This window comes from Rhipicephalus microplus, chromosome 5, assembly GCF_043290135.1.
Source record: "Rhipicephalus microplus isolate Deutch F79 chromosome 5, USDA_Rmic, whole genome shotgun sequence".
Lineage (NCBI taxonomy): Eukaryota > Metazoa > Arthropoda > Arachnida > Ixodida > Ixodidae > Rhipicephalus > Rhipicephalus microplus.
The window spans coordinates 174,063,175-174,077,555 of NC_134704.1; the positions used below are offsets into that span (position 1 = coordinate 174,063,175).

The window sequence follows — 14,381 nt, forward strand, 5'->3', positions numbered from 1 at the left end:
GTTTACTAGGCAGGCGCTTTAACCAACTAAGCCACGGCGCCTGCGCAGCGTTTTGTTAGGGCAGTCAGACCATCAGAAGAATTTCGAACTAAACTTCGAAAACAAAAAAACTAGAGAGACGGTTGCCTTGACTCTCGAGGCACCGGTAAGATTCGAACTCAAGCTCACCTTTTTACTAGACACGCGCTTTAACCAACTAAGCCACGGCGCTTGCGCAGCGCCTTGTTCGGGCAGTGACACCATCAAAAGTATTTTGAAATAAGCTTCGAAAACAAAAAACTAGAGAGAGGTTTGTCTTGACTCTCGAGGCACCGGTGAGATACGAACTACGATCTCCTGTTTACTAGACAGGCGCTTTAACTAACTAAGCCACGGCGCCTGAGCAGCGTCTTGTTCAGGCAGTCACACCATCAGAAGTATTTCGAACTAAACTTCGAAAACAAAAAAACTAGAGAGCCGTTTGTCTTGACTCTCGAGGCACCAGTGAGATTCAAACTCACGATCTCCTGTTTACTAGACAGGCGCTTTAACCAAATAAGCCACGGCGCCTGCGCAGCGTGTTGTTCAGGCAGTGACACCATTAGAAGTATTTCGAACAATACTCCGAAAACAAAAAAACTAGAGAGACGTTAGTCTTGACTCTCGAGGCACCGGTGAGATTCGAACTCATGATCTCCTGTTTGCTAGACAGGCGCTTTAACTAACTAAGCCACGGCGCCTGCGCAGCGTCTTGTTCAGGCAGTGACACCATCAGAAGTATTTAGAACTAAACTTCGAAAACAAAAAGCTAGAGAGATGTTTGTCTTGACTCTCAAGGCACCGGTGAGATTCGAACTCACGATCTCCTGTTTACTAGACAGGCGCTTTAACCAACTAAGCCACGGCGCCTGCGCAGCGTCTTGTTCGGGCAGTGACACCATCAAAAGTATTTCGAAATAAACTTCGAAAACAAAAAACTAGAAAGACGTTTGTCTTGACTCTCGAGGCACCGGTGAGATTTGAACTCACGATCTCCTGTTTACTAGACAGGCGCTTTAACTAAAGAAGCTACGGCGCCTGCGCAGCGTCTTGTTCAGGCAGTGACACCATCAGAAGTAGTTCGAACTAAACTTCGAAAACAAAAAAAACTAGAGAGACGTTTGTCTTTACTCTCGAAGCACCGGTGAGATTCAAACTCACGATCTCTTGTTTACTAGGCAGGCGCTTTAACCAACTAAGCCACGGCGCCTGCGCAGCGTTTTGTTAGGGCAGTCAGACCATCAGAAGAATTTCGAACTAAACTTCGAAAACAAAAAACTAGAGAGACGGTTGCCTTGACTCTCGAGGCACCGGTAAGATTCGAACTCAAGCTCACCTTTTTACTAGACACGCGCTTTAACCAACTAAGCCACGGCGCCTGCGCAGCGCCTTGTTCGGGCAGTGACACCATCAAAAGTATTTCGAAATAAGCTTCGAAAACAAAAAACTAGAGAGAGGTTTGTCTTGACTCTCGAGGCACCGGTGAGATACGAACTACGATCTCCTGTTTACTAGACAGGCGCTTTAACTAACTAAGCCACGGCGCCTGAGCAGCGTCTTGTTCAGGCAGTCACACCATCAGAAGTATTTCGAACTAAACTTCGAAAACAAAAAAACTAGAGAGCCGTTTGTCTTGACTCTCGAGGCACCAGTGAGATTCAAACTCACGATCTCCTGTTTACTAGACAGGCGCTTTAACCAAATAAGCCACGGCGCCTGCGCAGCGTGTTGTTCAGGCAGTGACACCATTAGAAGTATTTCGAACAATACTCCGAAAACAAAAAAACTAGAGAGACGTTAGTCTTGACTCTCGAGGCACCGGTGAGATTCGAACTCATGATCTCCTGTTTGCTAGACAGGCGCTTTATCTAACTAAGCCACGGCGCCGGCGCAGCGCCTTGTTCAGTCAGTGACACCATCAGAAGTATTTCGAACTAAACTTCGAAAACAAAAAATTTGAGAGACGTTTGTCTTGACTCTCGAGGCACCGGTGAGATTCGAACTCATGATCTCCCTTTTACTAGACAGGCGCTTTAACTAACTAAGCCACAGCGCCTCGTGCATCTACATCAAAGCGCATGGCTGCCATCCTGGATTTCCAAATGCTAAGAAGAGCCATAAGCATTATTATATCATATGGGGTACCATCGTCACTTTGTATTTGCAAATAGCGGATGCCATATGCATCAATGGGGAAGTCTTTTTTGATCGTGCGCTGGAGCACGTCCCAAAGAAAGATAGCATCCCAGCAGTCAATGAGTACATGCTCAATTGTCTCCTCCTTTCTGCATATTATGCAATGAGTGCCCCAACGAACGTAGAACCCCTTTGCAGCCATCCAGGTTTTGACGGTCAGCGTACCGGTACGTAATTTAAAAAAGAAATTCTTAGCACCTGGTAATATTTTCATCGCCTTGACGCACTTTAGTACAGTGTGGCCATGGCTTACATTGTAAAGGTACCGATACAAAGGCACTGGTAAAAACACATTACATAGGTCCTTGTACAACCTTCTTCGTCGGACTTGACTTAAGTATTCAAGTGAAAACCGCACTGACAGAAACCTACAAGAAAGTACAACTTCGCGGAGAAAGCCATAAACACCACCAGGTACGATACAACCATGTTAGGCAAGTGTTGCCCCAGGCGAAGTTGACAGACAATGCGAAGGAATGGGTTGTCGACGTCTCTAAAGAAACAAAATCGATTGACTACTTGTCTTAAAAACAAATGCGACAAGCCGAGTCCTCCATTTCGCACTCGAAGAAATAAATTGGTCCGACTCGATCTTTCCCAAGACGATTCCCACACAAAGACAGCGAACACACGGTGAAATTTTTGGATGTTTACCCTTGAACAATGTAAGACTTGTAAGATATACCAAATTTTACTCACTAAGAATATGTTGCAAATTGTGGCTTTAGAAAACATAGACCAATTCCAACCATTCAACTTGTTCACTCTTTCCCGCAGGTTATCAACTTGGCTCCTCCAGTACGAGTCGCTCTCTTTGTAGCATTCGAGGGGGGCACCCAAGTATTTCACCGGTGTCGTAACAAACCTTATGCTGGCGAAACTGTCTGGGGTTTCTGCCCAGTCACCGTGTCAAAAGCCAAGGCATTTTCCCCAGTTTACAGCGCTGCCACTTGCAGCACAGAAGTTAGTAACCCATTTGACAGCATCTGCTATGCTGTCAGAGTCCGCGCAAAAAATGGCAATATCGTCCGCATAAGCCAACAGTCGGACTTCAACCTCGTGCAGCTTAAAACCACGGACACAGTCATTCTCTATGACACTTAAACAAAAGGACTCTATGTACAAACAAAACAATAGTGGTGAGAGAGGGCAACCCTGACGGACCGAACGCTTGACTGGGATGCGCTTCCCCACCACCTTGTTAACGATTAGCCGCGTTGAGCAGTCTCGGTACGCCATGACAACCCCCTCTTTGATTATTTTCCCTAAATTCACATAATCTAGGATGCACAGCAGAATTTCATGAGGCACCCTGTCAAAAGCCTTCTCGAGATCGATTTGCAGCATTGCGACTCGCGCACCTATAGCGTCGCGACATTCGTGGATGCTCCGGGCTGCGTGTATATTCGTGAGGATAGTTCGACCTTTAATGCCGCACGTCTGATGCGGCCCCACGAGCTCCGTAATGACTGTTTGCAACCTTTTAGCTAGGATTTTCATGAATATCTTGTAATCTCCTTTAGTGAGGCAGATTGGGCGGTAAGAATTTAGTTTGCGCAGTGCAACGGGGTCTTCCGATTTTGGTATAAGAACAGTGTGAGATGATGAAAAGGACGGGGGTAATATTTTCAGCTCGAATACCTCATTATAAACGTCAGCTAAGACTGGTGTTATTTCAAACTTGAAACACTTATAGAAGGCGGAAGTCAGACCATCAGGGCCAGGCGATTTCCCGGGATGCATACTTTCAATAGCACTGTTAACTTCCTCTTCCGAAATGGGTTCCTCCAATAATTCTTTTGCATTATTGTCAAGCTTTGGCATCAGCGGTAAAAAATCTTTTTTAAAACGATCGACATCAACTGAGCTGGCGGCGAATACACCATTGAAGTGCTCAAAGAAAGCACGCTCGATAACATCTGCGACATCGCTGACTTCACCCTCGTGTTCAATTTCTGTTATCTGATTACGACGCGCATGCTACTTTTCTGAGCCCAACGCCCTTTTTAGACGGTGCTTCTGCCATTATCAGTCGCTAGGCTCTTGCCCGAACCATAGCACCGCGGTATCTTTCGACATCGAACAGCTCAATTTTACTTTTCAACGCGCGAATATCTTCAAGAAACATGCCGGGCATTCTACATTCTTCGAGGAGCAATTTTTCCAGGTTTCTGCGCATGAGCTTTTCTTCTGCTCCCTTTTCTCTGCTTATAGCGCTCGAGCGTTCCAAAGCCTTTAATTTAACGACCTGCTTGAAGTTCTCCCATTCTTCTCTTAACGTCTTTTTACTGCGAACTTTCATTTTTTCAACTTCCATCATTACTTCCTCCATAAATTTTTCATCACTCAGCAGATTCGAATTCAATTTCCATAGTTGCCACTCGAAGGCCCTTTTTGTTTCTTTCGTGCTAGCTACTAGAAAGCTAACCAAGCAGTGGTCACTAAATGAAACGGCGTTAACACGGTATGCCTTGCAAAGCGGTACCAATTCTACACTCACGTACGCCCTATCTAGTCGGGCATGGCTGGCTGCCTGAAAGTGGGTGTACTGCATAGTCCGGCCACCACCGAGACATTCAGCCACATCCTCCAAACCATGTTCTCTTACTATATCGCTTAAGACAGCCGTACTTGCATCCCTGTAATGTCGTTCGCTAGTTTTGTCTGGCTGAAAGGACGCAGTTGAAATCGCCAATAATGATTAGGAGCCTATTACAATTGGTATACTGCTTTAGTTGTTCGAAAAATATGCGTCTTTCGTCAGTGACAGTTGGTGCGTACAAGCATATTACGCGCCATTCCAATCCCGAAAACAAAAGATCGCAAACAATGAGCCGACCAGACGGACATGACGTTGAGGCTTCTACTTTAGCACCCAGACTTTGTCTGACGAACAAAACGCAAGCGGAAGAAGTCCCTATGGCATGGCTAACGATAACAGAATACCGCGGCAAGAATTGGCGCACCATGCCCCCAGTTTCATCGTCGCCATGGACTTTAGTCTCTTGGACTGCCAGTATGTCAAGGTCGAGGTCGCTTACTAGGCGATAAAGTTGACATTGTTTTCTCCGTGAGGCCAGGCCACGCACATTTAAAGTGGCCACACGGATTGAATTTTCTATTTGCACCATTGTAATGCTACGAAAAACCCAGGGGCATGGCGCTTACCTTACAACTGCACTTCCTTGCTGAACGCCTTGTCCCAGTACAGTCCTTAAGTTGGCGAAGGCGGCGTTTCCGCCGTCTTGCGCTCCGACGAAATGTTTGGCCGTGGCCGGATGGTAGGCCGCCGAGCGGGAGTCGTTTTGGCGGGTGTTTCGTCCGGCGAGGCAGCAGTGGTGCCCTTGTCTTTTTTCCCTTCGTCACGGGGACGCTTCCTCGTCACAGTGCCACTGTCGCTTTCAATCCCAGTCATTGGTTCAGCTTCGGAGGGGGTCTCGTCTGCTGAGCCAAGACACGTGTCGCCGGTGCTGCTTGCATCCACCTTTTCACTACTTTCGCCTACGCCTTCGTATGGAAGCCCGGCGTCGGGCTTACCTGGTGCTTCACACACGCCCTCTTCTTGACGGCATGACGACCCATCTTCCACAGCAGAGTTCGGGTTAACTCCTGCTGTTTCTTCCGAGTCTGCTTCGTCCATGAGGTGCTCCAGTGCATCACTTTCCTGCGCTGGTCCGGTCACACTGGCATATGTCTTCGCGCAGTCGGCGTCATCGTGGCCGAAGCGGCGACAACGACTGCAGCGGGGTACTCGGCAGTCGCGACGTATGTGACCGGTACTCTTGCACCGTAGGCACAACGGTGCACGGCCTGGAACGACAACGAGAGTCAGCTCTCCGGCGATCTTGAGCTGGTGCAGAATGTCATCCACTTTGACGTCGGAGTGCAGCTTTAGTCCCACAGACCGCGTCGTTGAGCCCTTTTCTGTGTTGCCCGGTGCTCGCCACTTCTCCCGTTTCACTTCGAACACTTTCCCATAGGGAGTCAAGGCAACACGCACGTCTTCGTCGGTCACGCCGTGCAGCAACCAGTGAAGCTTCAAGCGAAGCTCGCGGTTATTTGGGTCAATGAGCAAACATGTGCGATCCTTTACCTTCACATCGATGGCGGAGAGCAACTTCCGAGCAGCCTCAGCACTCGTCAGTGTCACAGCCCATACGTGGTTCATTTGATACGCCCCCAACGCCAAAACGTCGTCGAGCGCACCAAGCTTGGCCAGAGTGTCCCTGTAGTCTTCGACGCGGTAAGGCCGGGCTCTCGGATCACCATGCATGAAAACGGTATTCGCAGCGATGCGTCCGGAAGGCAGATTGGGCAGAATCACATGATAATCGTCGGCGCTAGGCGCAAAAACCCTGTCACCGCAGCCCGGTCGGGCCGCTGATACCGCTCCGTCGAAGCCGAACATTCCGCGACCGTATCGCTCGAAAGCCGGAAGTGGAATGACTAAGCCACGGCGCCTGTACCATCTTGTTCAGGCAGTGACACCATCAGAAGTATTTCGAACTAAACTTCGAAAACAAAAAGCTAGAGAGATGTTTGTCTTGACTCTCGAGGCACCGGTGAGATTCGAACTCACGATCTCCTGTTTACTAGACAGGCGCTTTAACCAACTAAGCCGCGGCACCTGTGCAGCGTCTTGTTCAGGCAGTGACACCATCAAAAGTATTTCGAACTAAACTTCGAAAACAAAAAACTAGAGAGACGTTAGTCTTGACTCCCGAGGCACCGGTGAGATTCGAATTCACGATCTCCTGTTTACTAGACAGGCGCTTTAACTAACTAAGCCACGGCGCCTGCGCAGCGTCTTGTTCAGGCAGTGACACCATCTGAAGTATTTCGAACTATACTTCGAAAACAAAAAAACTAGAGAGACGTTAGTCTTGACTCTCGAGGCATCGGTGAGATTCGAACTCACAATCTCCTGTTTACTAGACAGGCGCTTTAACTAAAGAAGCCACGGCGCCTGCGCAGCTTCTTGTTCAGGCAGTGACACCATCAGAAGTATTTCGAACTAAACTTCGAAAACAAAAAACTAGAGAAACGTTTGTCTTTACTCTCGAAGCACCGGTGAGATTCGAACTCACGATCTCTTGTTTACTAGGCAGGCGCTTTAACCAACTAAGCCATGGCGCCTGCGCGGCGTCTCGTTGAGGCAGTGACACCATTAGAAGTATTTCGAACTATACTTCGAAAACAAAAAATTACAGAGAAATTTGTCTTGTCTCTTGAGGTACCGGTGAGATTCGAGCTCACTATCTCCTGTTTTCTAGACAGGTGAGATAAGGAACTAAGACACGGTGACTGCGCAGCATCTTCTTCAGGCAGTGACACCATTAGAAGCATTTTAAATTATACTTCAAAAACAAAAAAACTAGAGAGAGGTTTGTCTTGACTCTCGAGGCACCGGTGAGATTCGAACTCACGATCTCCTGTTTACTAGACAGGCGCTTTAACTAGAGAAGCCACGGCGCCTGCGCAGCGTCTTGTTCAGGCAGTGACACCATCAGAAGTATTTGGAACTATACTTCGAAAACAAAAAAAAACTAGAGAGACGTTAGTCTTCACTCTCGAGGCACTGGTGAGATTCGAACTCACGATCTCCTGTTTACTAGACAGGCGCTTTAACCAACTAAGCCACGGTGCCTGCGCAGCGTCTTGTTAAGGCAGTCACACCATCAGAAGAATTTCGAACTAAACTTCGAAAACAAAAAACTAGAGAGACGGTTGCCTTGACTCTCGAGGCACGGGTGAGGTTCGAACTCATGATCTCCTGTTTACTAGACAGGCGCTTTAACCAAGTAAGCCATGGCGCCTGCACAGCGCCTTGTTCCGGCAGTGACACCATCAAAAGTATTTCGAAATTAACTTTGAAAACAAAAAACTAGAGAGACAGTTGCCTTGACTCTCGAGGCACCGGAGAGATTCGAACTCATGATCTCCTGTTTACTAGACAGGCGCTTTAACCAACTAAGCCACGGCGCCTGCGCAGCGTCTTGTTCAGGCAGGGACACCATCAGAAGTATTTTGAACTAAACTTCAAAAACAAAAAAACTAGAGAGACGGTTGCCTTGACTCTCGAGGCACCGGTGAGATTCGAACTCATGATCTCCTGTTTACTAGACAGGCGCTTTAACCAACTAAGTCACGGCGCCCGCGCCGCGTCTTGTTCAGGCAGTGACACCATCAGAAGTATTTCGAACTAAACTTCGAAAATAAAATACTAGAGAGAGGTTTTTCTTGACTCTCGTGGCACCGGTGAGATTCGAACTCATGCTCTCCTGTTTACTAGACAGGCGCTTTAACCAACTAAGCCACGGCGCCTGCGCAGTGCCTTGTTCGGGCAGTGACACCATCAAAAGTATTTCGAAATAAACTTCGAAAACAAAAAACTAGAGAGGCGTTTGTTTTGACTCTCGAGGCACTGGTGAGATTCGAACTCACGATCTCCTGTTTACTATACAGGCGCTTTAACCAAATATGCCACGACGCCTGCGCAGCGTCTTGTTCAGGCAGTGACATTATTAGAAGTGTTTCGAACAATACTTCGAAAACAAAAAAACTAGAGAGACGTTAGTCTTGACTCTCGAGGCACCGGTGAGATTCGAACTCATGATCTCCTGTTTGCTAGACAGGCGCTTTAACCAACTAAGCTACGGCGCCTGCGCAGCGTCTTGTTCAGGCAGTGACACCATCAGAAGTATTTAGAACTAAACTTCGAAAACAAAAAACTAGAGAGCCGTTTGTCTTGAATCTCGTGGCACCGGTCAGATTCGAACTCATGCTCACCTTTTTACTAGACACGCGCTCTAACCAACTACGCCACGGCGCCTGCGCAGCGCCTTGTTCGGGCAGTGACACCATCAAAAGTATTTCGAAATAAACTTCGAAAACAAAAAACTAGAGAGAGGTTTGTCTTCACTCTCGAGGCACCGGTGAGATACGAACTATGATCTCCTGTTTACTAGACAGGCGCTTTAAGTAACTAAGCCACGGCGCCTGAGCAGCGCCTTGTTCAGGCAGTCACAGCATCAGAAGTATTTCGATATAAACTTCGAAAACAAAAAACTAGAGAGCCGTTTGTCTTGACTCTCGAGGAACCGGTGAGATTCGAACTCACGATCTCCTGTTTACTAGACAGGCGCTTTAACCAAATAAGCCACGGCGCCTGCGCAGCGTGTTGTTCAGGCAGTGACACCATTAGAAGTATTTCGAACAATACTCCGAAAACAAAAAAACCTAGAGAGACGTTAGTCTTGACTATTGAGGCAACGGTGAGATTCGAACTCGTGACCTCCTGTTTGCTAGACAGGCGCTTTAACCAACTAACCCACGGCGCCTGCGCAGCGTCTTGTTCAGGCAGTGACACCATCAGAAGTATTTAGAACTAAACTTCGAAAACAAAAATCTAGAGAGACGTTTGTCTTGACTCTCGTGGCACCGTTGAGATTCGAACTCATGATCTCCTGTTTACTAGGCATGCGCTTTAACCAACTAAGCCATGGCGCCTGCGCAGCGCCTTGTTCAGTCAGTGACACCATCAGAAGTATTTCGAACTAAACTTCGAAAACAAAAAACTTGAGAGACGTTTGTCTTGACTCTCGAGGCACCGGTGAGATTCGAACTCATGATCTCCCTTTTACTAGACAGGCGCTTTAACTAACTAAGCCACAGCGCCTCGTGCATCTACATCAAAGTGCATGGCTGCCATCCTGGATTTCCAAATGCTATGAAGAGCCATAAGCAATATTATATCATATGGGGTACCATCGTCACTTTGTATTTGCAAATAGCGGATGCCATATGCATCAATGGGGAAGTCTTTTTTGATCGTGCGCTGGAGCACGTCCCAAAGAAAGATAGCATCCCAGCAGTCAACGAATACATGCTCAATTGTCTCCTCCTTTCTGCATATTATGCAATGAGTGCCCCAACGAACGTAGAACCCCTTTGCAACCATCCAGGTTTTGACGGTCAGCGTACCGGTACGTAATTTAAAAAAGAAATTCTTAGCACCTGGCAATATTTTCATCGCCTTGACGCACTTTAGTACAGTGTGGCCATGACTTACATTGTAAAGGTACCGATACAAAGGCACTGGTAAAAACACATCACATAGGTCCTTGTACAACCTTCTTCGTCGGACTTGACTTAAGTATTCAAGTGAAAACCGCACTGACAGAAACCTACAAGAAAGTACAACTTCGCGGAGAAAGCCATAAACACCACCAGGTACGCTGCAGGTTGATACAACCATGTTAGGCAAGTGTTGCCCCAGGCGAAGTTGACAGACATTGCGAAGGAATGGGTTGTCGACGTCTCTAAAGAAACAAAATCGATTGACTACCTGTCTTAAAAACAAATGCGACAAGCCGAGTCCTCCATTTCGCACTCGAAGAAATAAATTGGTCCGACTCGATCTTTCCCAAGACGATTCCCACACAAAGACAGCGAACACACGGTGAAATTTTTGGATGTTTACCCTTGAACAATGTAAGACTTGTAAGATATACCAAATTTTACTCACTAAGAATATGTTGCAAATTGTGGCTCTAGAAAACATAGACCAATTCAAGCCATTCCACTTGTTCACTCTTTCCCGCAGGTTATCCACTTGGCTCCTCCAGTACGAGTCGCTGTCTTTGTAGCATTCGAGGGGGGCACCCAAGTATTTCACCGGTGTCGTAACAAACCTTATGCTGGCGAAACTGTCCGGGGTTTCTGCCCAGTCACCGTGTCAAAAGCCAAGGCATTTTCCCCAGTTTACAGCGCTGCCACTTGCAGCACAGAAGTTAGTAACCCATTTGACAGCATCTGCTATGCTGTCAGAGTCCGCGCAAAAAATGGCAATATCGTCCGCATAAGCCAACAGTCGGACTTCAACCTCGTGCAGCTTAAAACCACGGACACAGTCATTCTCTATGACACTTAAACAAAAGGACTCTATGTACAAACAAAACAATAGTGGTGAGAGAGGGCAACCCTGACGGACCGAACGCTTGACTGGGATGCGCTTCCCCACCACCTTGTTAACGATTAGCCGCGTTGAGCCGTCTCGGTACGCCATGACAACCCCCTCTTTGATTATTTTCCCTAAATTCACATAATCTAGGATGCACAGCAGAATTTCATAAGGCACCCTGTCAAAAGCCTTCTCGAGATCGATTTGCAGCATTGCGACTCGCGCACCTATAGCGTCGCGACATTCGTGGATGCTCCGGGCTGCATGTATATTCGTGAGGATAGTTCGACCTTTAATGCCGCACGTCTGATGCGGCCCCACGAGCTCCGTAATGACTGTTTGCAACCTTTTAGCTAGGATTTTCATGAATATCTTGTAATCTCCTTTAGTGAGGCAGATTGGGCGGTAAGAATTTAGTTTGCGCAGTGCAACGGGGTCTTCCGATTTTGGTATAAGAACAGTGTGAGATGATGAAAAGGACGGGGGTAATATTTTCAGCTCGAATGCCTCATTATAAACGTCAGCTAAGACTGGTGTTATTTCAAACTTGAAACACTTATAAAAGGCGGAAGTCAGACCATCAGGGCCAGGCGATTTCCCGGGATGCATACTTTCAATAGCACTGTTAACTTCCTCTTCCGAAATGGGTTCCTCCAATAATTCTTTTGCATTATTGTCAAGCTTTGGCATCAGCGGTAAAAAATCTTTTTTAAAACGATCGACATCAACTGAGCTGGCGGCGAATACACCATTGAAGTGCTCAAAGAAAGCACGCTCGATAACATCTGCGACATCGCTGACTTCACCCTCGTGTTCAATTTCTGTTATCTGATTACGACGCGCATGCCACTTTTCTGAGCCCAACGCCCTTTTTGACGGTGCTTCTGCCATTATCAGTCGCTAGGCTCTTGCCCGAACCATAGCACCGCGGTATCTTTCGACATCGAACAGCTCAATTTTACTTTTCAACGCGCGAATATCTTCAAGAAACATGCCGGGCATTCTACATTCTTCGAGGAGCAATTTTTCCAGGTTTCTGCGCATGAGCTTTTCTTCTGCTCCCTTTTCTCGGCTTATAGCGCTCGAGCGTTCCAAAGCCTTCAATTTAACGACCTGCTTGAAGTTCTCCCATTTTTCTATAAACGTCTTTTTACTGCGAACTTTCATTTTTTCAACTTCCATCATTACTTCCTCCATAAATTTTTCATCACTCAGCAGATTCGAGTTCAATTTCCATAGTTGCCACTCGAAGGCCCTTTTTGTTTCTTTCGTGCTAGCTACTAGAAAGCTAACCAAGCAGTGGTCACTAAATGAAACGGCGTTAACACGGTATGCCTTGCAAAGCGGTACCAATTCTACACTCACGTACGCCCTATCTAGTCGGGCATGGCTGGCTGCCTGAAAGTGGGTGTACTGCATAGTCCGGCCACCACCGAGACATTCAGCCACATCCTCCAAACCATGTTCTCTTACTATATCGCTTAAGACAGCCGTACTTGCATCCCTGTAATGTCGTTCGCTAGTTTTGTCTGGCTGAAAGGACGCAGTTGAAATCGCCAATAATGATTAGGAGCCTATTACAATTGGTATACTGCTTTAGTTGTTCGAAAATTATGCGTCTTTCGTCAGTGACAGTTGGTGCGTACAAGCATATTACGCGCCATTCCAATCCCGAAAACAAAAGATCGCAAACAATGAGCCGACCAGACGGACATGACGTTGAGGCTTCTACTTTAGCACCCAGACTTTGTCTGACGAACAAAACGCAACCGGAAGAAGTCCCTATGGCATGGCTAACGATAACAGAATACCGCGGCAAGAATTGGCGCACCATGCCCCCAGTTTCATCGTCGCCATGGACTTTAGTCTCTTGGACTGCCAGTATGTCAAGGTCGAGGTCGCTTACTAGCCGATAAAGTTGACATTGTTTTCTCCGTGAGGCCAGGCCACGCACATTTAAAGTGGCCACACGGATTGAATTTTCTATTTGCACCATTGTAAGGCTCCGAAAAACCCAGGGGCATGGCGCTTACCTTACAACTGCACTTCCTTCCTGAACGCCTTGTCCCAGTACAGTCCTTAAGTTGGCGAAGGCGGCGTTTCCGCCGTCTTGCGCTCCGACGAAATGTTTGGCCGTGGCCGGATGGTAGGCCGCCGAGCGGGAGTCGTTTTGGCGGGTGTTTCGTCCGGCGAGGCAGCAGTGGTGCCCTTGTTTTTTTTCCCTTCGTCACGGGGACGCTTCCCCGTCACAGTGCCACTGTCGCTTTCAATCCCAGTCATTGGTTCAGCTTCGGAGGGGGTCTCGTCTGCTGAGCCAAGACACGTGTCGCCGGTGCTGCTTGCATCCACCTTTTCACTACTTTCGCCTACGCCTTCGTATGGAAGCCCGGCGTCGGGCTTACCTGGTGCTTCACACACGCCCTCTTCTTGACGGCATGACGACCCATCTTCCACAGCAGAGTTCGGGTTAACTCCTGCTGTTTCTTGCGAGTCTGCTTCGTCCATGAGGTGCTCCAGTGCATCACTTTCCTGCGCTGGTCCGGTCACACTGGCATATGTCTTCGCGCAGTCGGCGTCATCGTGGCCGAAGCGGCGACAACGACTGCAGCGGGGTACTCGGCAGTCGCGACGTATGTGACCGGTACTCTTGCACCGTAGGCACAACGATGCACGGCCTGGAACGACAACGAGAGTCAGCTCTCCGGCGATCTTGAGCTGGTGCAGAATGTCATCCACTTTGACGTCGGAGTGCAGCTTTAGTCCCACAGGCCGCGTCGTTGAGCCCTTTTCTGTGTTGCCCGGTGCTCGCCACTTCTCCCGTTTCACTTCGAACACTTTCCCATAGGGAGTCAAGGCAACACGCACGTCTTCGTCGGTCACGCCGTGCAGCAACCAGTGAAGCTTCAAGCGAAGCTCGCGGTTATTTGGGTCAATGAGCAAACATGTGCGATCCTTTACCTTCACATTGATGGCGGAGAGCAACTTCCGAGCAGCCTCAGCACTCGTCAGTGTCACAGCCCATACGTGGTTCATTGTTACGCCCCCAACGCCAAAACGTCGTCGAGCGCACCAAGCTTGGCCAGAGTGTCCCTGTAGTCTTCGACGCGGTAAGGCCGGGATCTCGGATCACCATGCATGAAAACGGTATTCGCAGCGATGCGTCCGGAAGGCAGATTCACATGATAATCGTCGGCGCTAGGCGCAA

The 14,381-nt window shown here is 48.0% G+C and overlaps 6 non-coding genes across 6 annotated transcripts; all 6 read right to left on the bottom strand.

Annotated features, from left to right (window-relative positions):
* Positions 1–645: 645 nt before the first annotated feature.
* TRNAA-AGC (transfer RNA alanine (anticodon AGC)) lies at positions 646–719 on the bottom strand. The gene has a single exon. It is a non-coding gene; the product is annotated as a tRNA-Ala (tRNA).
* Positions 720–814: 95 nt separating this feature from the next.
* TRNAT-AGU (transfer RNA threonine (anticodon AGU)) lies at positions 815–888 on the bottom strand. The gene has a single exon. It is a non-coding gene; the product is annotated as a tRNA-Thr (tRNA).
* A 943-nt stretch (positions 889–1,831) lies between these two features.
* On the bottom strand, positions 1,832–1,905 carry TRNAA-AGC (transfer RNA alanine (anticodon AGC)). Its single transcript has one exon. It is a non-coding gene; the product is annotated as a tRNA-Ala (tRNA).
* A 5,882-nt stretch (positions 1,906–7,787) lies between these two features.
* On the bottom strand, positions 7,788–7,861 carry TRNAT-AGU (transfer RNA threonine (anticodon AGU)). Its single transcript has one exon. It is a non-coding gene; the product is annotated as a tRNA-Thr (tRNA).
* Positions 7,862–8,464: 603 nt separating this feature from the next.
* Positions 8,465–8,538, bottom strand: TRNAT-AGU (transfer RNA threonine (anticodon AGU)). Its single transcript has one exon. It is a non-coding gene; the product is annotated as a tRNA-Thr (tRNA).
* Positions 8,539–8,803: 265 nt separating this feature from the next.
* On the bottom strand, positions 8,804–8,877 carry TRNAA-AGC (transfer RNA alanine (anticodon AGC)). Its single transcript has one exon. It is a non-coding gene; the product is annotated as a tRNA-Ala (tRNA).
* Between the last annotated feature and the right edge of the window lie 5,504 nt (positions 8,878–14,381).